General features: G+C 40.9%; 2 long non-coding RNA genes across 2 annotated transcripts in view; both read left to right on the top strand.

Annotated features, from left to right (window-relative positions):
- Positions 1 to 8,266, top strand: part of LOC109309683 — a 17,979-nt gene extending 9,713 nt beyond the window's left edge. The window contains exons 2-3 of the long non-coding RNA XR_002101005.1: positions 489 to 494; positions 8,253 to 8,266. This is a non-coding gene — a long non-coding RNA (uncharacterized LOC109309683). The remainder of the gene's footprint in view (positions 1 to 488; positions 495 to 8,252) is intronic.
- A 2,780-nt stretch (positions 8,267 to 11,046) lies between these two features.
- Positions 11,047 to 23,817, top strand: part of LOC109309684 — a 13,325-nt gene continuing 554 nt past the window's right edge. Inside the window, exons 1-2 of the long non-coding RNA XR_002101006.1 lie at positions 11,047 to 11,056; positions 14,608 to 14,611. This is a non-coding gene — a long non-coding RNA (uncharacterized LOC109309684). The remainder of the gene's footprint in view (positions 11,057 to 14,607; positions 14,612 to 23,817) is intronic.

Below are 23,817 nucleotides of genomic sequence, written 5' to 3'. Positions count from 1 at the left end.
TGGAGCAGGCAGCACAGCCCAACCCAGGGCTGAAAAATGCTGGGATGCTGGGGGACTCTGGTTTAACTTAAACCAGGAAGGGGTCTGGGAAAGAACTTTCATAAACCAGTTTGACCCAAATCAGTTACATCTGATACGACATTAAACCAGGTTTATCTTAAACCAGTTTCAGTCATTTTGTAACTGGTTCATGTGCACTGAGCTTCTGTTCTGTTGCAGGTTTAAACCATTTCTGATCACTTAAATCAGTTTATATGTAACTTCTGTCCCTAGCCACACGCATGTAAGTTTGAGTAGCTTGGTGGAGCCATGCTGACTTACACCATTTGAGACTCTGGCCTACCATGTGCAGATGGCTGTCTTCAAAAAAAAGAGAAAAGGAATTGGTAACAGAAACAATGTTGTTTTTCTAAATACATCCACCCACAATCCTGAGAGATGGTGAAGCACAAATGTATTTCCCTTGCTGATCTTAGTTCTTGGAATAGTTTTCTGTTGGAATATGTTAAAGTCTTTTTATATACATATAAAGCCTTCCACAGTACACAGGGGGACATGCTTAAAGCCAAAATAATAAAAGAAAGTATATTTCTGCCCAGAGATTCTTAAATAATAAATGCAAATTTCCTGATACAATCCTGAAGCATCACAATATGACCCAGTATAGTATAAATTATGCTTAATCAAATAAATCAGACTTTATTGTCCCTAGTGGTTCCTACATAGTCTTTAAATATATTACCCACTCCTCATCAGTCCATTCCACTCAATAACCAGCTCTGTCTTCAGTCCCTTGGTCCATTTTAATCTGAATAATATATTAGTTTTTGCAGTAAAAAGAGAAGCTATAGGAGAAAAAAGACTATAGGAAGAAGTTAGGCTCATTTACAAATGAATCTCCTGTGACAGCTAACTCAGACCTGTAGGATAGATGATTATTCTGAACAGTCCTTGAAAAGCCAGGGTTATAAATCCTTCCATAATTCGGTGTGCTGGGAACAGAAATGCCCTCCCCCCACCAAAGTACAAAGGGCTGTAATGTATCCTGCTCCATCTAACGCTCTTAGATGGCTAGTTTCTTTTCAGTTTTGGCAGAGCATAAAGAAAAAAGACTTTTCAATCTCAAAATGTAAAGCAAAGAATACGCTCCTGAAGGGTCCCGCTTTGAGAAGTCAATATCTGGTATCTATCCTGAACATTCTTTACTGAACCCAGCCATTACACACGTAGAGCTTTGGTGGATCTCACTGGGAATTGTGAGTGCATGCACATGTGAGGATATGATCCAGTATGAAATTAACCACCAGCCTTTTGTTAACTCTTCTTGAACTGGAGCAGGAGTTCTGGAAAAGAGGAAGGGTAAGACCTTGGCAACAGAAACATAATCTGGATCCCTCTTAGATGTTTTATAGTGGAAGACTGCAAATAGCCCATCCCCCTCACAAAGTGAAGGCCTGTGTTTAGTGTGCTTGAGATATAGATTCACAAGCTGAAGAATTGTGAGTCTGAGCCAAGGCTTCTTTCTTCTTTCCCCAGAGAAAATAGCAAATGGCCCTGTGTCTAGCATTATAAAACATCTGGTAGGACTATCAGGAGGGAGACTGCTAAGGATACAATTTAAAAGAGCTGCTGGGATTTTTTATTGCATTTCTTTTCATGAAACATAATAATAAAAAGTTGGAATTTACTCAATTGAGTTAATGCTTTCGGAATTTTATTAATCAATGTCTCAACATTTATAAAAAAATGACACCTTTTAAAACCAGTGGGGAGGAACATTTCCAAATACTTCCAGTCAAAAGAAATAATCTTAAAACTCACATTACATATATTTTTAAACCAGTCCCTCAGGGAGATGGGTGAGAATTCTGAATTATCCCAATTAACTTAAGAGCCAGGTATCAAGGCCAAAAAATGCAACATCAGCTCTACGCTCTCACTGCAGATTGCTGAGGGTGCTATAATGTTAATAAAATAGGAACTGTGTGCAGCTGAACTTTTTCAAGCTCTGTACTTAGGTCTGCCTTAAAATGCTGCTAACAAGAGCTCCAATGCAATAGTAAAGAGAAGTGGGCAGCTTTTGAAGAGAATGCCATCACCCCTTGCATTGCTGGATTTAAAAAGTAAAAACCTCTCTGATGAAGAGAAAGTGGAATTTAAATGCAATCAGATTTAATAGCAATAACAGAAAGTCTTGCCCCGTCACAATTTCTGGATCATCATACTTACAACATCCCCATCAAAGTCAATCAAATTGTTTCCCTTTCCACAACAGATTAGGTCAATATACAGTCAAAAAGCATCTTCTTTGTTTGGGCACAAGACCAGACTTACTTCTGTGTGTTAAACATAGTGCCACACTGTAGCTCTGTAACAGGACCCCTGAGCCAGTGCAAGTATATGGGCTGCAAACTGGCCTCGTCATATGTGGTTGAGAAGTGAGATGGTAGCTTGTTAAATGTTTTCTCTGGTCCCCTCTGCCTCCTTCTTTGTCAGAATAACTAAGGAAGAATGTCTTGCATGTGAAAATTTGTCTAACTTCTTTATCCCAACTACATAGTTGGTCCAATTAAAGATATCACCCTAAGAAATCTTCTCTCTTGCATAAGGAATACTAATATATCAGAGGCTGTGACCTACTTGGAGATAAGCAAGGTTTATTATTGATATTAAGTTCACAGCCAGGGACATTGAAACACAGACAGGCAATCATTTTCTCTAGCTTACATACTCAGCCAAAGGCAAAGCTGGGAAAGGAGCTCAGGAGACTTGAGTTTTGCATATTAGTTCTCCCTCCTACTTGGACCTATAAGCTGTCTGGGATGAGTAGCAGCAGCAATCTTCCCGGTGCTGGGCATGCCCTGCACCCCGGTCCCAAGTGGCGGCAGCAGCCTCCTATCATCTGGCATGCAGATCTGTGGGCCCACCGCCCTGGGAGGGCTGCGGGGCTGTGCCAGACTCTTCCTGGGTGGTACGGCCCCCGGATCTGTGCAAGGGATGACAGCAGGCTGCCGCTGCCCGCTGCAACCGGTGCTGAAGCCACGCAAGCCTGGCTTTGAAATTCCAAACTTTTGAAATATTTTGAGTGCCCTCGTTTCATTTCAAAGCTGTTTCGAAGGCTTTTGTTTCATTTCGATTTTGCTGTTTTGAGCTCGAAATGCATCAAAACAGCTTTGAAACGAAACACCTGGCAAAATTTGACAGAGCCCTAAATTACATGCTCAGAGCCCTGTGAATAGCTTCTCAGAGCTGGGGTAAAAAGGTGAAGGAACAGCTCTGTTTATGGCCTACAGCCATACTAAGGAGTGACATTTCAGCTGGCAGGTGTGAGAAAGCAGAGGCAGTTTCTTCATATAAGTGAGGCTTTGCAGTTATGACAGTCATGGTTATTGCCTCTGTCCTTGACACATTCTAAAAAAATCAGGTCCACAATGTGCAATTCATTCCTTGCTCTTTCTCCCACCCATACAGCAAGGGAAGCTGCTTAACTATTTCTTTGTTATCTGGCGTGGTCCTAAGGATGCATTGTGCTCCTGCAACCTGTCCCATGGGCCTGTGGACCTGCATAGATCTACTATTTCTGACTGCAAGGAGTTGGAGGCAGGTCCTTCTGGGTTTTGGTATTCACCCTGAAGGCTAGAAATAAGTTTTGCTCCCTGGGGCTGTCATTTCAAGTGTATGGTAGTTTTGGTAGAAGAATGTAATTAGCAAAGGTAAAATTAGAATGGGATCCTTAATAATTTCAGCTGCTCAAGACCATGGCTTGACAGCTCATCCACAAATCAGCAAGGTGGTGTCCCTCAATGCTGTGCTAAGGCACTTGATTTAGCATGACGATTCAGAGGGGAAAATTACTCCCTTCTGAATTCCTACCACCATAATACCTAGATGGCCCCACCATGTGTTGACCCAGCTTGGCTTGTGAAATCTGAAGGGGTAACAGAAGAGTTGATCTGATGGCTTTCTCATTATCATCACCACCAAGTACATGGAATTTTTCTTGTTTTTTATGTGAGACAACAGCATTGTACTATTCTGGATACACTATTTTAATGCTGTAAATCTTCATTTGCTAGAAGATAATGAGGCAAGGTAAACTCACTACTCCTCAGTTTTAGGGCCATATCTACAAAGGTGGACATTGTGTAGGTCATGCGAGGGGTGGGTAATGCAATGCAAAGCCATAGTAGCTATACAATACTGCTATCAGACATTTCTTTGATAGTATATGTGGTGGAATCACTGCATGCTGGTTTACATGATTGTTCTCATTTAGTACTCTTTCTGGGCACCTCAGCAAAAGTCAAAATTTAACTGACAGTGGATGAATTCTTGACTCCATTGAAGTCAATGCAGGTTTTGCTTTTGGTTTCATTAGGGTCAGGATCTCACCCAGTCTTTGTGACTTTTTCATTTAGTCTCATACTTACTGACATGTTCCTTCTCTGGGTCTTGGTTGAGACACACTGATGTGGTGATAATGTGAAAACTTGAACTACTGGACTTGAGGAGACTAGAGCCGCTGTTACCCTAGTTTATCTTTGTTTTCCAGTATTATCAAGGATGACACTTCAAAGGCACTAAATTAGACCATATTGAGCACAGGGCATATTGAGCACACAACATGGCAGGTTTACTCCAACATATTGTCAATTTACTCCATAGAAAAAAGTGGAACAGATATCTGACCCACAGCACTTACTCCAGAGAAAGTGACGTTCTCTGATGTAATTTTACCTCTGACCCTAGGCATGATTACACATGTGCCCCACTGCACAGTTGCTAGTTCTTCCTTTACCTTACTGCAAGTACTAAATGACTGTGCAGGACCTGCTTGTACTGCACAATCCCAGCAGCGTATGAGTCATTTCCAACCCTATTACGCAGTAGTGGCGGCATCATGGTTAATGCCTGCTGACACTACATCATCGTAGCGATGAGGTATGTTGCCATAGCTCATCACTACAGTGATATAGCATTTCATGTAGACATGCCCAGGAAGTCAGAAGTAAACTTACTCTAGAGAAAGTTGAACTGGTGAATACATCATGCCTGCTACCTTCATGAATTTTACTCTGGAAATTCCATTTGCTCAATGCAAACAGGAGTCCCTGCACCAAGGGGCATGGCTCTGTTGTGACCAGCTTGGGAGAATAAGTTCCATGCTCACTTCTTACTACTGAGTAAATGTACTGCAGAATAAAACACAGGGTAAACAACAATGGAGTGAAAGTCCACAGCTATATTTTGCAAAGCCGCTTAATGAAGGAAGCTTAAGATAGAGCAAGTGTAAACATATCCCTATTAAATCTAGAGCCAGTAAAAAAAATGTTTGGGAATAAAAAATTCAGTAATAGATGAGAAAATTTGTTGGCTCTCAACCAAATCATATTCATTCATCCACACCTGAAGACAGATTGTAGAATGAACATGAGCTGTCAGTGCAATGCTGTAGCCAGCAGGGCAAACAATACTCCAGCATGCATCAACCAATGCATCTCAAGCAAAACCAAGGAAGTGATACTTCCATTTTACTCAGCATTGGTGAGACCACAGCTGGAATACTGCATCCAGTTCTGGGTGCCGCACTTCAACAAGGATGTGGAAAAGCTTAGGAGAGTCCAGAGAAGCCACTCATATGATCAGAGACTTGCAGGCAAGCCATACGAGGAAAGGCTGAAGGACGTGGGCTGCTTCAGCCTAAAAAAGAGAAGGCTGAGAGGGGCTTGGTAGCAGCTTACCGCTACATCAGGGGAGTATATCAAGGGCTTGGTAAACAACTGTGCACCAGGGCATCCTTGGGGAAAACCAGGAGTAAGGGCCACAGACTCCTGGAAGACTGCTTCAGGCTCAACTCTAGGAAAAACTTCTTCACAGTCAAGGTGTCCAGACTGTAGAATAAACTCCCTCAGAGGTGGTGCAATCACCCGTCCCAGAAATCTTCAAGAGGAGATTGGACAGTCACCTCACTGGGGTCACCTGACCCCAGTTGTCTTTCCTGCCTGGTGCAGGGGGGTTGGACCTGATGATCTTGTAAGGTCCCTTCCAGCCTCCTTACAATCTGTGAAATCTTAGGTAGTCTTTTTCATCAGCAGATCCCAACACACTTTACAAAGGGGGCAGGAGCATTATTAGCTCTATATTGTGGATGAGGCACTGAGAGGGGCAGTAACTCAGTGGAAGAACCAAGAATGGAAGCCATGTCTCTTGGTGCCCAAAGCTCTGCCGAAGGTGCAACCAGCTTAGCTCCTCTCTATGCCCCATGTTCTTTCCAGCTCACTACCTTTGTCTCTTCTTCTTGGTGACAATCTTGGCCTGTGTTCTCCCTCAGTGCTGTGATACTGGTCTACTCCTCTTACTGTGCTGGGTTTCCAACTGAGTTGGTTGTTTCACACTGGTGCAAGATAAATTATGGGTAAATGTACCTCATTAATGGCTGGGTTTCAAGAAGCCTTTCTCCCCCTCTCAGGAATGATATCCCTTGAGAGCTACTTTCCTGCTCAGTACAATAACAAACACAGCATGAGATGGCTGATTTACCCACGTAACACATTTTTAATGTTGACTACACCTCCAAGTATAAAATTATCTTGGAGGACTGCTAATGAGATGTAGGGTGAGACAGATCACTCTTCACAGTAATGTCACTACCCAGGTTGATAACAGACCTCAAAGGTTGTCTCCATCCTACAGCCCTTAGCGTGCCCCATGTGGAATGATGAGTTTTCCACAATTCTTTGGAAAAAGCTCATAGTCCCCATGTCAGTCTCAGTACAGAGCTGAAATTTCACTTAGTCCTAGAGTGAGTCCCTCCATACCAATGTTCAAGCACATTTGAAAGATGCTGTCAGGGAATTCTTTCCTGTCCTTGTTTTGTACACATCGTATGAATGAATAAACAGAGGACTTCTCTCTCTCACAGTGCCATCATAGCACTTAATAAACCAGAACTGCTTGCTTCCTGACTGGCTGAAGGCTAAACATAGAAGCTAATAAATTATCACTGCATTTTAAAAGATCTCTTTTCTAATGGTATCAACAATGGCTGAACAACAGGGGGACTTTCTATGACAGCGTTAGTTCAACTGCAGATTGCTGATGTGCCAGAGGGCAGATGCAGGCAGACTTCGGTCTTATTCAGAGTATTCAGTTATTTTTACACTTAGTTCAGCATTACAGGTGCACAAATAAACAAACACACACAGATGTGGTAGTGGCAGTCAAGCAATGGCAAGTGAGTGTTGAGAGCCAAGCACAAGAGCCGAGAAGTTGCAGATGGCAACTTTCCCTTCTGTAAATGAACTGTGTGGGAATAATATTTTTGTGGGTGTTGTCTGGATGTGGCTAGGTGGAGTTGTGACAAAGGCAGGGGGTGACTCGCCTGTAATGAGCAGGGTATGGTCCCTTGAGTCAGTTGGACCTGGTTGTTATGATGTGCAGTACCTCATGTTGCACACTGCTTAGTAACATAGCTGAATGAAGCAGACTTCTGTTGCGCTCTTTGGCTCTGAGTGATTTTCTGAACAATACACACAAAGCAAGGGGTAAATCAAACTAAGGAAGTACCCTGAACAAAGGAATGGTATAGTTCAAAGCATCACCAGAACTGAGTGTGAAAACATAAATAGCAACAAGAGAGGTATAAACAGCAAAAAAAGGATGATTATTAGAAACTAGCCTTATTTTTTACAACAGCTGATGTAGAAGCACATCTTAATGGTTTTCAGTTAATTCAGACAGAACTATGAAACTGCAGGCATGTCTACACCTGCATTTAAGCATACCTAAATTTAATTCTCATTAGCTTAATGCGCATTAAGTGGGTCTAGTCAGGTGTCTACATGTACAGGCATTAAAGTGCATTAAATCTGTGTGTGGACTGATTTGGGACATTTTCCTGAATGTATTTTAACTATTCATACCTAAATTTGATACCTGCATTTGCAGGTATCAAATTTAGGCACCAATAGCCAAAATTTGCCATTTTTAAAACACATTAAGGGTGTGCACGTGTATTCACACACCCTAATGTGCCTTAAATTTAGGCTAATGTGATAAAGCATCTTGTGTAGATGCACGCTGTATTGTAGAAATTTGAGAAGTACTGCACTCCACATAAAATGCAGCCTTGTGAGCAGTATGGTCTTCTATGAGTGTATGTGAATGTGCTTCCATTTTGGGCAACCACATTACCAGTAAGAAACCTGATGTGACTAGGATCTAGAACAGAGCAGTCATGGGGGGGGGGGAAGTGTACTTTGCCAAGCAAAATAAATCTCTTGGTCCATCTTGAACCTGATAGAAGATGGTCAGCATTTTGACAATGTGGTAATTAAAGAGTTCAAATTTCTACCTAAAAAGGGGAGGGTGGGGGGAAGGTGGGATAGGAGGAAAGTGGGGAAGGTAGAGAGTGAGACCTGAAGCAAAAAGGTATGTGTAGCTCAAAACTGGAGGCAAAAAAAGAGAGCACATTGAGCTGCACATGCTGCAGTAAATAATTTAAGTCAGGAAAATGGCTGATGTTCAGAAAAAGCTTCAAGACCTTCAGTGGAGTACATTGTTTTGCAGGAGTAGGTTAGGGGAAGCAGAATATGTATTGCCGGTGGTGATGTGTAGGGGGTGCATGCACCCCCTGACAGGCTGCACTCCACACTTAGGCAATGGGTGGGGGGGGCAGGTGGGAGTGTCAGTGCCCCCCCCACCTGCAAGCACCAGCCAGGGAGTGGGAGTGCTGGATGAAGTGCTGTGGCCACTTCTGGAAGCACTGCAGCTGCTTCCCGGTCCACGTGATTGGCTGCAGGGGACCCTCCTCTGGTTGGCGAGATTGGCCATGAGGGACCCCCCTGGGTTGTTGCGGGGGTGCACATGCCCCCCTGACTCAAGTAGCACCAGTCGCCCATGTGTACTGCAAATGGAAGAGGATGACAATAGAATAATCAAATAATAGAAAAATTGGGCTGGAAGGGATCTTGGGAAATCACCTTGTCCACCCCACTACTCAACATAGGAACATCTTTGTCTGATCTATTCCATACAATTACTTGTCTAACCTTCACTTAAAACCAGAGATTCCAACATTTCTCTAGACGAGGGGTTGTCAACCAGGGGTACGCGTACCCCTGAGGGTTCTTGGACTGGTCCTAAGGGGTACACATGGGCAGGCAGGGACAGAGCACCACTACCTCCCAGGAGCAGGGCTCGGTGTCCAGCCACGCACTACCCCTCCTCCCCCCACACTCAGTGTCCAGCCGCCGGGGTACTTAAAATAAAAAAGGTTGAAAAACAGTAGTGCTCAAGCTTTTGGCCCTGTATGCCAGGTGTGTGGCAGAGGACCAGTCTGCGGGCTGGATTGAGCCCCATGCACCAGCACTGAGACCCACAGGGCCCTGGTTGACATGCCAGGATTGGGCACTAGGGACTGGTGCTACACCCTCCTTGCCGTACACTCCAGGATTGGACCCTGGGGCCTGACTGCCCCTTCCTGGCCCCACGTGTCAAGATCAGGCACCTGCTCTAGTGCACGGAACCCTGGGCCCACCACGGGTCTGGAAATTTGGCAGCTGGGGAACAGTGCCACCACTCCCCCACTACCAAATTTCCAGACCTATGGTGAGCCTGAAGCAGTTGAGGACACAGTGCTGGTGCCTGAATTTGGCCCATGTGCTGGGGGTTAAGCACCTATGTTCTGGATAATCTATTCCAGTATTTTGCTTTCCCCAAAGTTAGACAGTTTTTCTTAATATCCAACCTAAAGCTGTCAGCCTAAAGTCTGTTGCGTCTTGTCTTATCCCCTGTGGACGCAAAGAACAATTGATTGCCCACAAATTACACTAGTTTCCCCAACATTTCCTCTTATTTTATATTTTCTAAACCTCTAAAAATATTTTTAGTTCTGTTTTGGTCTCTAACATCCACATAGTTCTTGAAGTCTGGCGCCCAAAATTGGACACAGCACTCTAGGTGAGGAGGCCTCATTACTACGGAATAGGATAGAAGAATCACTTCCTCTGACTTGCATGTGATCCCCCTGTTAATATGAGAGCCAGTCAGAATATAATGCCTCTTTTTATTTTTTGCAGCCAAATACTGGAAAAACATTAAACTGGCATGGAAAACTTGTACATAGTTGCTTCCTAAGTAAATTGATGTTGTTTATTACATAATTAAATCATACAATTTTAGGTTCCAGTTTCTTTTCTCCCCCTCAGAGGACAAGGGCAGAACACATTCCAACCAGAGACCAAATGTATTTAAAGAAACTGTGTTGCCAAAGATGAGTGGAAGCCTAGAGAGGAGTTACCCTTTCAGTCTAATGTCTCAAGTATGCATGAGTCCCTGAATACTGATAGAGCAAAAAGCTTCCTTTTGCATAAGGGATAAAATCTTCAGAAATCTGGGGGCGGAGGGTGTAGTGATAACTGGGTTCAATAAACACAGGCATATGTGACTGAGAAGAACTAAACAATAAACTTTAATTGTAAAGTAGTAGGCAACTTCCGCACACCATTTGTCTGTCTCTAATTTAACTGGCATATCTCCCAATTTCCAACCTTTGTAGTCTAAATAAGGGACCATCCCCAAACTACAACCTCTATCAGTACAGAGGTGTTTCCCTATTGTTACACAAATTTATCAGAAGTAATATAATCAACTCAATAGGTCAGCTCCTGTGATGCATTACAGTTAATAGATCTCAGCTGACTTGCATTGCCTGGATATCTGGCCTTTTAATTTTTATGTTTTCCCAAGTAGCTGTTCAAATACCTTAAAATCTCAAGCCCCTAAAAATCTGGGGTTGTGAGAAAGTCATATTGACGAAGTTGAGGATTTGCCTATAACATATACAGATGTGTGAATGAAGCAGATCCTCCAGTTACACAGTGTCATTTTCTTTACAGAAAAACAATGCATTGGAGGGGGGAAAAAGTCCTAGAGGGTTTAATTTGGTTCTGCATGGATTGGTTTAAACCTCAGATTTGTTTTCTGTGTCAAAATAATTTAAATGTTTGCTTCCTGTTTATAGGCAGCAATTGTTTCTTCTTCACTCTGAGGGCAAGTCTGTAGCTGAAGAGCGGCTAGCACACCTGAATGTAACAGTCCACTGTCACACCTGAGAATCAGACCCGGTGCTCCCATTGTTTGTAATAAAGGATGCATTAAAGCTGTTCTTTCCACCAGTCAGTAGAACTTTTAGAAAGAAAGAGAATCACTGAAAGAAAAAAAAATGCATTTTTAATTTTTTTTTTTTAATTTTCTCACACACTTTGCTTTCATTGTCTACAATAAAGATTGGTTCCATGGATTCTATACAGAGTCATAACCAAAAAATAACACCACATGATCAGCACTGATTGTGTATGCTGTGTGCACATGGCTGTGTGCACACAATTGATATGCCTACAAACAAGGAAGGCTGCTGTCAGTAACTGGACAGTAGTTTTATTTCTGGAAAAAGATGCCACTTAAATGCAGTGTTTATGATGATGAACTTCTGGTAGCTTTTAAAAAAATAATAATAAGCTAAATAAAATTCTTGGTGTCCAGCAGTAAGTTATTGGATCTCAGCCTTGCTGGCATTTACTTTTTGGATAGAACATGGAAATATCTTCGGAAAAGTTTCCATTGATCTATAAAGCAGAAACATCTGCTGGAAGTGTTGTCATAGGCTGTCTCTTGACTGCAGTCAGCAGGAGGGGAGTCTGTGGTTAATAAGCTTTCTCTCCCCTCCACAGTAGATGTCATTGCAATGAATGCAGAGCACAATAAGAAAGTTTACAGGATACAGGATAACTCCACCAGAAAATTAAAAAAAAAACACAAACACAGAAAAAAGCATCCCTAAAAAGGTTGTCAACAACTTTCAGATTAGTAATATATTCCTGTCCATGCAACAATCTTGTCAATGGAGCAACTAGTATCTTACTACTTGCATTTTAGAAGTGGGGAAATAGACTAAAAAGAGATTAAGACCTTTACAGAATAATCCGTTAGTGGGCAATGATTCCCCAAACTGTGATATCAAAAGGTTTTCAAAGAGTAGCTTAGGGTTCGTGATCATTTATTACATTCTGTTTACTGAGATAATGAGGAAGCTAAACAGCAGTTTTGTGCTGTGTACACAGTACTGGCTTCAGATGGATGACCTACATACGAAACTCACTGGACCAGATTCTCAGCCAAACAGGACGGCTGAAGTTGGAGTTCGTGAGACTACATGGATTTAACAAGAGTGTAAAACAAGGTGTTCCCTTTCAGGGTCCTGATCGATACAGCTCCATAAGGAAAGGGCTACTACAAATCTGAGAAAATGTTCAGTAAATATTACAGCGAGAGAGAGACTTTTCTAAAATGTGACATCAGGTTCCTGGCTAATGAGAGCTAGAAGGTTAATTACTGTGGGATACAATTTAAAAAACAGAAGAAAGAAGATCCTCCAGAAGTATCCCCTTGGTTATACTGTGCTGGTTACTCTATGCCAGTCTGTCATGGTGTTATCAGTGTTTTGCTATGTTTACCACACTTTCTAATTCTAATGGCATTACATTTACCAAATTTATAATTACGTATTATACTGTGGTTTGCTTAGGCCCAAAAAGGCTAATTATATAATTATACAGTTTGTAAATGGAAGGGCACTGTATTACTATCCAAATAAACATATCTTGTACAAAAACCATTAATTTAGCTGTAAATAATTCACACAGATTTTACAGAGATTGTATCTTGAATGCAGTAATTGACGGCATCACCTACTGGTGAAAGTCAAGCCGTCCGTGACTTTTACTAAAATAACTCTTCTTGCTGGCCAAAATGTAAATCTGCAAATTATTCTTGCTAATCTGAAAATTAGCTCCTGAGTATACACTAAGGAAAGAAAAAGCTATTAGTTATTAGCATACTGTTTAATTTATTTCCAGCTGAAATTTGATCGTGTCCATTTCTCTTGAAATATTATTTTCTTATATTGAAGAGCATTTAATAAATACCAAGGAAGAATCAAGGAAGAAAACATAACTACAAATTTATCATACTACTCAGAATTTTAACATCAAAGCAAGAACTATATTAATTCTTATCTATTCCTAAACATCAATCAACATTAAGAGGAATATAAATAGACAAATAGTCACGGTGGTAAAATTAAGAGTAAGTTCTTACCGAGTCATAAATATGAATTAATAGTAACCAGGAAGAAAAATAGTAAATACATTTATCTCATATTCACAAGTATCTTCGGAGAAAGTATAACATGTTTGTTGACATGTCATCTAGAAGAAGAAATATTGAAGGCATAACAGACTTTAACAAGAGGATATACATTTTCTTTGAGGATACATTTTTAACTCTTGGGAATCCAATTAATGTAAGAACTGGCTCTATGATGCTTAACGCTCTTCAAAAATCATATATATGATTAACAACTTTAACATTTGGCCTATATTCATTGTATCAAAAGTCTTATTTGTCTCTGAACAAATATTTTATTTATTTTATTTTATTCTGTTGTTCTATTTTATTGCATTCCATTCTTATGATACATGTTTATGAGTTTCAGAGGTCTTTATCTAGATATCTCATCTTCAAAAGTCTTCACAGGGAGAAAGAGCCGCAACATAAAATTCAGTACAGAAGGTTTAAATCATTTGTGCAGATTTTTGGCAGTTACCTACAAAACTTTCCTTTCAACTACTAGTTACTGCTGTCAACTAGAAATATCATATTCCTGCTCCCCTGGTGGCTGATACAGCGTTGGCTAGTAATTTTTCATATTTGCACCCAGTGTCTCATGTGACAATCATGATAAAGTCCTTGGTAGTATGGTTCCAGTGGAGTCATGTCAGGGAATGAGGTGGGTCATTAGGATACAAAACTACAGTAGAGATATGCAAAGTTACCCCAAATTTGCTAGATGCAGGGGCAAATTTTGCATGATGAAGTAACTCTTCCCCTCCAGGAATAAAGTGTGAAGGGATTTCTTTAAATGACATCTCCTTATGACATTTTCTCAAATGGTAAATCCTGTGTGTTGATCTAATACCTGTAACATCAGCATACTAGTAAATGTTCTGGAAGAGGCTGGGCAAAAATACTGGCATTGCTACCATGAAGGTTTTTTTTTTAAAAAAAAGGAAGAAACTAAACATCAGTTAATTCCTTCCAGTTTGTTTCGTTTGCAATTCTAATTTGTGCAGAACAGGAAAATAGTTACAAATAAATGATTGATGCTTTTGGAGAAGTATGAAACATAAAAAGCATGTACTCCCAATAAGTACCCTTTATGCTAAATTACTAACAGTGCACTCTTTTTAGACTTCCTTAATATGCTGTACAAAACCCAAGGATCTATAAAAACAATGGGACCAAGAGTCTCAAGTATGCAAAGATGTCACTAGAACTTTCTTCCTCCTTTCTCTCCTATAATAATATTTTTTTTAAAAGATAACTGATCTCTTTTTCACACACTCAACTAGGAACTATTTGCTTGTTTCATATCTTCTAGTAACATATTCCTCATATTTTTTATTCTTTTTGAGATGTTTCTATTTTTGTGAATCAGGGATATGCTGATCAGCATGCATTAAGATGTAAATACATTCCATGCATGAGGATAGTTGATGATTACATTTGCTATTTAGTCACAGTCTAGGGCTGTGCAAAGCTTCAGTTGCTGATTTGATTCAGAGAAGATTTGGCCTGATTTGGCGGCTGAATCTCAAATCTGAATCAAATCAGGAGACCCATTAATCTCTCCAAATCAAATCAGAAGCCTCTGATTCGATTCAGAGAGATGCGATTATTTGGCCATAGACACAGTTTTATATGTTTTTTCTATGTGCCTCGAGGTACCAGGCACAGCTCATGAACGCTGAGATGGTGGGGCAGATGAAGAGTCCCATGGGAGCACAAGGCAGTCCCCCACACACTCAGCAGCAGACCCAGATGTGGACCAGAAGTACTTCCAGACCACTTCCAGGTCTGCTGTGGAGCACGCAGGGGAACCCCCCCACTACCTCCTGGCTCAGTGACTTGTGCCTCCTGAGTCTGGGGGGGGCACCTGGGGTCCACCCCATGGTCAATCACTGGAAGTACTTCCGGTCCACTTCTGGCTCTGCTGCCGAGCATATGGGGTATCCTCCCCACGCTCCCATGGGACGCTCCATCTGCCCCACCATCTCAGCATTCATAAGTCGCATCTCGTACCTCAAGGTACATAGAAAAAACATATAAGGCTGTGTCTATAGCTGAATCAAATCTTTAGATTTAGATTCCACCGAATCAAATATGGATAGTGATCTGAATCAGCGAATCGAATCACTGTCCCCGCAAATTAGGTTGAATCTGTATCAAATACTGCCCATTTCACAGACCTCTATCATACTCCTAATTTTATTTTTCTGCCTTTTACCTCCAGTGACAAGATTTATCTAAGTTTGAATACTCCAAACAATTAATTAGTATTAATAATAATAATAGTATGGGTGTTCATGATGATGCACACATGCATAGTATAAATCTTGCTCACTAAATACATGTGCGGAATGGTCCTGTGAGAAGTCCTGCTGAAGTTAGTGTCCATTCCCCAATTCACTAATCCCCATTAACATCATTACATTTTAACAGCTGTGAAAGAACAAAGCAGGTTTTTTTAAAACCTCTTTCAAGAGTAGTCAGGATTCTGTGCGACTTTTCCATAAGTTGTTGCTGACTAAATTCTATGGCAAAATAATTGTTGTTGGGTTTTTTTAACATTGACACTTGCTAAATTCAGATAAACCATGAAGAAATAGTTAACTATAGAAGAAGCCAGAATATGATGGGGATGGAAAGAGACATGCTACTACAGGGGGACCTTTTCAAAGAAAAGCAGAGCCTGGCTCTTACTGAGGGTGAAGAGATTCTGGATGAAGTTATGGAAGACTGAAAATCTCAAATATAGCAAAATACCAGAACTGGAGAGCATTCTCTCTAGGGGATATGAAGGAAATAATGTCAGTTACACTTATTAGTGAAGCAGACTTTTCACCTGGCTATCTCAAAACCTTTTGCTATTGTGTGTATTTAAGTTACTTACCCATAGCCACAGAAGGGAGCAAAGAGTAAAATGCAGGTGTCTAGGGCCTCAGTCTCTTCCCCCTGTCATGTTGGTGCTCTCTATATTCAGAAATGTTGAAATGGACATAATTTGGATGGCTAATTCTGATGGATAATATCAATGTTTATTTTTAAGCATTTATTTCCATTTTCATCAATTTAAATTTTGATGGTTGTAAGAAATTAGGGGTGTAGGGAGAAAACAGTTTATTAATGACAAACGTAATTACTGGAGGACTGCGGCCACCTAAGCAGCTGAGCTGCCATCAGTCCTGGCTCCTCACCTCTAGCTCCCTCATCTGCTTTGTTACTTCCTCTTCCTTTGTTCCAAGTCCCCTAGTGTTTCTGGGAGTTGGAGTCCAAACTACAGTCAGCCTGGTTCTGTTGGACTGCTCCCCCTGGCATCACACATGCCATTATTCATCATTTTTCTTATGTCCTTTCTATAAATTTTGATTATTAATGATGGAAATATTTTGGTCAGTCTGTGAGAGTGAGGTGGGATCAATACTTACCAAAACCCCCAGAATTCTGCCAAGCCTAGACATAGTGGAAACAGCAGTAACTATATACATGATGGAGGATTTTTAAGGACATTGCATACTTTGTTAAGTATCATCTAGTAGTGATAAATTAGCACAACTTTCATTCTATACACTTCATTCCTTGCTTGTCTACCCACTCTTTAGCAGGGTGGAGTGGATGGCACATTCATTTAGTGATTTATCTGATAGAACCACAATCACTCTCAATCTTGCCAGTCCTCAAACGCTCCTAAAAACTGGGACACAGTGGATGCATCTATATGAGATTCTATACTGTATAGCAGACTAATTTGCTGTGCAGCAAAGTGTCACCATCTACACATGTGCATCAATTAGGGAGCAGTAGACTACTTTACTGTGCTGCCAGATAGTCCCATCAAATACAAGTGGTATCTGGCAGTTGCACTTAAATGCATGTGTAGATGGTGACATTGGGATTAGTTTACTCTGGCTCAAATTGAGCCACAGTATATTCAGTCACATTAATTGCACATGTAGATACACCCAGTGACCCCTCCAATACATGTGGATGGCATGGGTTGCTTGTTCCAGGGCCTAGTATTCTGATTCTTTCATTTTCAACTTCCATTGTGGAATAGGTATAAAGTAAATAAAGAGAAGATTTGCTCTCAGTTAATTATGAGTGGAGTGTTCCAGAGTCCCATGTTTGTACCAGTCAAATTCACTATATTAGCATTGATCTGAAGAAGGCAGTAATTGGTAAATAGGTAAAATAAAATATGTCTATGGCACAAAACAAGCTAAAGGAACAAAACCGAAAGAGTTATGTCAGAAAATCCATCTGGATCTAAGTAAAGTGTGCAATTATTTGCTATAGCAGATGAGCTACAATTTGCATTAATACATACATGGAAAAATAATCTCTCACTCAGATACATATCGGGCTCTGTATTTTCGAGATCCTTGTAGGAAAAGACACAAAGTAATAATTTTGTATAATTCAACAAAGATGTCTACCCGGTTGCTGCAGCAACTAGAGAAGGAAAGGAGGAATTTCTTCAAGAATAACAAGGTAGGGGCAGAAAGGCAGTCATAAGGCCCCTCAGATCCTTGAGCAGGTTAGCAAAAAAACCCAGGAAAGAACATTCTCAGTCTGAAAGAACAGAAGAGAAGCAAGAGAAAAGACCTTAGGAAGCTAAGGAAAAGCATTTGGGCTAGGAAGGAACAAAGAAGGAGGAGATTTGGATTGGTGGGGTGGGGTGGGACAAGTGAGTGTGAATATTTTAGGCACTTGAAATAAATAGTGAATACAAGAGTATGTAATGGCTGTAATAAACTATAATGTTACAGGAAATGTACTCCTTAGTGCATGTCTCCAGTGATTCAAAAATTAATGACTCAATAAGCCATGGTGTAGCTGTGGCAATGGCACTTGTGTACCACCTGGAAGAAATTGACACCAAAGTATCTGAGGAAATCAGACTATTAAGGTAATCACTAAACTAAGTGATGTAGTAATTGTTTACAGCATCTAGATAGCGACAGCAATTTAAATTCAGTGCTTCCTAAGAAGAAATTTCAATACTGCTGAATGATGTTTATCAGCGGTTACAGGGCCTAAAAAAATGGACGAGTCAGCACACTCTTTGACCTGAATGTCTTAAGTAAAGCAGTCCAGAGAAATAGTGTCCTACCCACGCCGGGCAACCTTGTTCCAAGATTAATGCCCAAGTATTTTCCCTTTTAAATGCCGCAAATGGTTTTTGGCAGATTCCTTTACACCCAGATGGCGCCAAGTTAACTACTTTTATTATTCCTTTTGGATGGTAATATTTCCACAGACCTCCTTTTGGCATTACTACCACTCCCAATATATTCCCAAAAAAATGACAGAGCTATTGAAGCACCTGGAAAGGGGTAGATCCTTGTATAGGCAATGTTTTGATACATTGCCATCAAGAAGAAAAATATGATAAAAGGCTGTCTATATTTTTGGAATCAATCGACTTTTCAGATCTAGTGCTCACTAAACATAAGTAGCAATATCAAAACCAGCTAAGGTTTTAGGAAACACTCTCTAAGCTTAAAACCAGATTCAGGGAAGGCAAAACCTATTTGGAAAGCAATAACAATAAATGAACAGAACAATGAATGAACAGAAATTCATTTCAAAATGCAATTAATCTGAGGCTAAGATTTGCAATAATACATCTTTAGAATGAACTCTTAGAAAGTGAAAATACTTCATATTTGAGAACTATACTAAAGTATTCAACAGAGTGATATTTCTACCTGAAGTGCCCATACTTACTTTCTATGATGGCCATTAACCAACTACTAGTGGATTCAAGGAGTTAGAGATTGGCAAAGTATTATAACATAGCCATAGTGGTCAGGCAGTTACATACTGCTCAGAGACATTCATTGATGCTATGAATCATTCTGCTCAGACTGAGGAGTGTCTCGCTGTAACAGAGGCATGTGAAAAATTTATAGAATAGTTCTTCCAGAGAGTCATTTCAACTTTTGACTGACCACAAACCACTCATACCGCTGATAAATAATAAAGACTTGGATCATGTGCCAGCTAGTTGTCAAACGCTACTTAATGCCTAATTAGGTACAATCCGCAGACATAATATGGTATTGTGCCTAGCAATTCCTTGGTAGTTGGTGCTACCCTGTCTAGATATTTTTTGAATGTGACAGACATATGAATATTGCAAATGGCTGGTGAAACTGAAGATTTATGAGAGAGGTCTACAAGCCTTAAAACCAATGTCTGATTCATAATTATAACACATCTCTCTGACTACCAGCATGAAGTCTGAGCTGCAAAGATAGATTGTCAGAAAAGTGACTCACAAAAGTGTACAGCAAAAGTGTACCCAATGCAAACTGGACATTTGTAGTGCAGAACCACTATAAATTAATCAAGAGCCTGAGGGACCTGAATCTCTTCAGTCTCCACAAGAGGAGGGGGATCTTGTGGCTGCCTACAACCTTATCAGGGGCCAGCAGCAGAGACTCGGGGAAAGTCTGTTCACCAGGACCCCCCTTTGGAGTCAACAGGAACAATGGCCACAAGCTGAGGGAGGATAGGTTTAGGTTAGATATTAGGAAGAACTACTTCACTTTAAGGGTGGCCGGAGCCTGGAATGGGCTTCCCAGAGAGGTGGTGCTCTCACCTTCCCTGGAAATCTTCAAGAGGAGACTGGACAGGCACCTGGCTGGGGTCTTATGACCCCTGCCACCTCCAGTGCTCATTCCTGTCCATGGCGGTGGATCAGACTCGATGATCTGCCTAGGTCCCTTCTGACTCATCGATTCTATGATTCTATGATAAAATGTAATGGAAAAAGCATAGTTGCCATAGTAAAAATATATGTATAGAAACTCAACATTTTAGGCATTAGTGATTATCATGAATGAACAAAGATGTCTACTGGGTGGCCTGGTATTGGCGGCAACACCCACATTATTCTCACTATGCTTATAGCTAGCTGACTGTAAATATTATGACTATCCTGATTCAATATCAATAACAGAGGTATGTACTTTCCAAGCACAAATTAACCAAACCAGAAGCACAAATTTCATCTTCTGACCATATCCTTATTAAGATAATATTCTATTATGTTTAGCATTACTCATCTATATGCTGGTGCAGCACATTTATCTTTCCATTTCCATAAAATTCTTGGGTAGATTGTTTTACCCTGGTACTTACTGTTTTTAATGTAATGGTTTATAAATTGGAATTTCCCTTACTTAGATGTTTTAAGGCTTAAAAATTTCAGGACTGTATTGCACATCTTTATTTGATATATACTATTCCTCTGCTCTCCCTTGGAAATCTTGCTCTCAACAACCTCATCCACATTTTTAGATTCTTGGAAAAACTACTCCTTTCTGCATGGTGCCTTGTTGGATCATTAACTTCTGCTTGCCAACAGCTTCCCGCAGAGGTGGTGTTGGTCTTCTTGGCACCCTTTTCTTCCACATCTGCTATTTTATAAAGTCATTCATAATACTTGAATACTTTTGCCAGCAGCTCGTCATGTTCATATGTAGCCCATATCTCTTGCAGCAACTTATTTTCTCCCCAAATTTGTGCCATCTCTGCTATACAAGTCACCTCTAACCTCTCAGAAGTTCCAACTGTCTACAAACATAATCACTAACAAAACCAAAAACATCTGCACTTTCAGAGTACTGGAATCCATAACCAGAAAGTCACACACAAAACCTTAGTTGCCTATCTATAAAATATATATATACACACACACCTCCCCAGATACAGTAATAAGATTACAAGGTAGTCAAATCCTACAGTCTTACCTCAAGCAAAGCACTCATTGACCTGAAAATTAATCAGCTAGATATTTATACAACCTCCATGTAGTCTTTCATTGTGGCATGTATTAGTGTTGTTACTGGGAAAGATAGTATGAAAGTGATAAGGAATTGTAACAAAATGTTATTCGAAATAATTTTTCTTAAGTAAACCAACAAGTGTCTGAAATTCTTCATGGAGAGAGCCACACAACAACTCAAAGTAGTTGGATCTATATGTGGATATGGACCATATACAATAGTTGGAAAAATATGTATGTTTAGAAATGTTTAGCATCTTCCATCTAGCCATGCCAACACTGAGTATCTCATGCCAACATTAGAAACATGATTTTGTCAATTTAAGTCAGCCCACAGTCTGCAGACTTAGTAATTTTGAGATATTCATGTGGAGTTCTACATCCAGCAATCTCCTTTCACACCCAAACAGATGAGGAGTTTGTTAAAGCTTGTTATTTCCAACAAAGTAAAAGCAAAGAGTTTTCAAGATAAGCGAAAAGAAAATACTGTAGTCTCTTATATTCCCAAATATGCAATATGGAAACCAGCAAATAATTACTGAATAAAGATCAAGTCTTATTTTTGGCATTAAGTACATGAAATCAGCTGTTATGGCCCTGAGAAGATACCACACGTACTGGAATACGCAACATGATCGAGGATTGGAAGAATGGCCTTGTGTTTAAGGAACTAGACTGAGACTCATGATTCACTTTCAGTGCTACAAAAAGCATTTAGCTTCTGTCCCCTGTTGTAAAATAAGGAAATATGAGTCATCAGGCTGCTGTAAAAGTAACTTCATTGATATCTGTAAGACACACAGGGCATCTATAACCAAATTCCAGGCAAGGGAGCCCTGCCATGAAGCTGCAGGCTACAGTAAGTGGGGGCTGCCCTACTGTCCTGTTGGAGCTGGTCCACTGGGCAGCCAAGAATGTCAGATTCATGGAGTCAGAAGAATAGCAAGAAAGGGAGTACATGACTTGTGATAGGCAGTACCCTAGTATTAGTGAATCCAGAGTCCTGGTGCCTGCTGCTGGTCTATTTATTCACTTTATGTTAGACAGCCATTGTTTAAAAAAGATAAAAACAATCTGACTGGAGGGGCCAGAACCCAGGACCCCATTCTTCCCAAAAGAGGAGCCTAACCTTGAGGCTACAAAGTCATGCATTCTTGCTTGCCCCTTTTTTAGCACCAGGAACCGTGCATACTTGTCTGCCCAGAGGACCAGATTCGGCAAGGGCATCACTCTCTATATCCTATAAGTTGGCGTTGGTGCTGGAAAATCAACATCCCACCCAGGAAATGGGAGGTAGGGTCTAAATACACTCACAAGCTGAGGAGGGCCTAGGATCCAGGTTTCCCATTTCCTGGGCTCTTGCCAGTCGGCAAAAGATGAGTACTGCCATTCTAAACATCACCACCCCAAGAGTGAACAAAACAGGTTATGTTTTGCCTGTAAGTACATAAGGGGTGGGCATCAGAATCTGGGGGAATGCCTGTTCACCAGAGCAGGGATGACAAGGTCCAATGGTCACACCTCCTCCAAGACTGTTTTCCGCTGGACATAAGGAAAAACTTCTTTACTGTCCGAGCCCCCAAGGCAAGGCCTGGAATAGACTCCCTCCAGAGGTGGTGCAAGGACCTACTCTGGACACCTTTAAGAAACATTTGAACACTTATCTTTCTGGGATCCTTTGACCCTTGCTGACTTCTTGCCTCTGGTGCAGGGGGCTGGACTCGATGATCTTACAAAGTCCCTTCCAGCCCTAATGTCTATGAAATCTATAAAGTGTTTTCACATTCACTTGAATATGGCTGTAAGTTTAGGTAGGTCTCTGTCTTCTGATCAGTCAGAAATCTGAAATGATGGAGGTGCTTTCCCTACAGGCCTGAGTTGAACACCTAAGCTCGAAGGGGAGCAAGAATTCAGTCACACCCTATGTGTATCACTTGTATTGGCTACCTGTAGTTGCCTCTCTACTGAGTGACTAGGTGACCTGAATCTCCTTTGTGAGGCAACTAGGTTTCTTCCTTCACCAGATTATCCCTGTATCCCTAACCTCGTTCATTAAGAAACTTCCCTAGGTCAAGGGACCTAAACTTCAGTGTAAGCATCTTATATATTAAGACATAACCAAGCTCTACAAAATAGCCCTTTAGCAAAAAATGCTAGCCCCAGAGGGGAAAAGCCAGGTATGAGAGAGAGACTTGAATACTCACAGAAGAGCAGGGATTTGGTAGGTTAACAAAGGTTAGAGGTACCTATAAGCAAGGCTGAGTTAATACAGTTGCAATTTTAGACTGCATAGCTGAAACATCAGTGGGTTTGGCTATGTCACCTTGACAAAGGCAATGCTCGATGAAATGTGAGCTCTCTTGAAAAGAAAGTATTTCTGTGGGTTTGATGCTTTGTTTTGTGGTAATTTCCTTGGAAGGCATGGAAGGCATTTTGGGCTTTTGCACTTGCATTTTAAAAAAGAAAAAAGTAAAGGTTTTATTACTGATTATGGCATTTAGCCAAAACCTGATCAACCAAGGATTGCTTGGAAGGGATTGTGACCACAGAGGCATAATCACTCTCTGAACAACCCACGTATCCACTGCACCACTTTGGAGGCCCTCATATACCAGAGTGCAGCCTGGACTCCCAGACTGAACTGGCAGCTGCATGGGCTACAGCAGAACTAGGTGGGGTGGAGTGGACCTACCTATACTGCCCTATTTTGGGGAATTCGTGCCTGCAAGCACACATGGGGGAGGTAGATTGTCTTTGACACCCTGCATTCAGGAATTGTGACTGCCTCTGATATGCACAGGCAGGCAAAGTTCTTTGAGTAGATGTGATATCTTTTATTAGAC

Source organism: Crocodylus porosus, unplaced genomic scaffold (genome assembly GCF_001723895.1).
Source record: "Crocodylus porosus isolate Cpor-Errol unplaced genomic scaffold, CroPor_comp1, whole genome shotgun sequence".
Taxonomy (NCBI): Eukaryota; Metazoa; Chordata; order Crocodylia; family Crocodylidae; genus Crocodylus; species Crocodylus porosus.
Note: the sequence above shows the minus strand (reverse complement) of the source record. Positions and strands in the feature narration are given on the sequence as shown.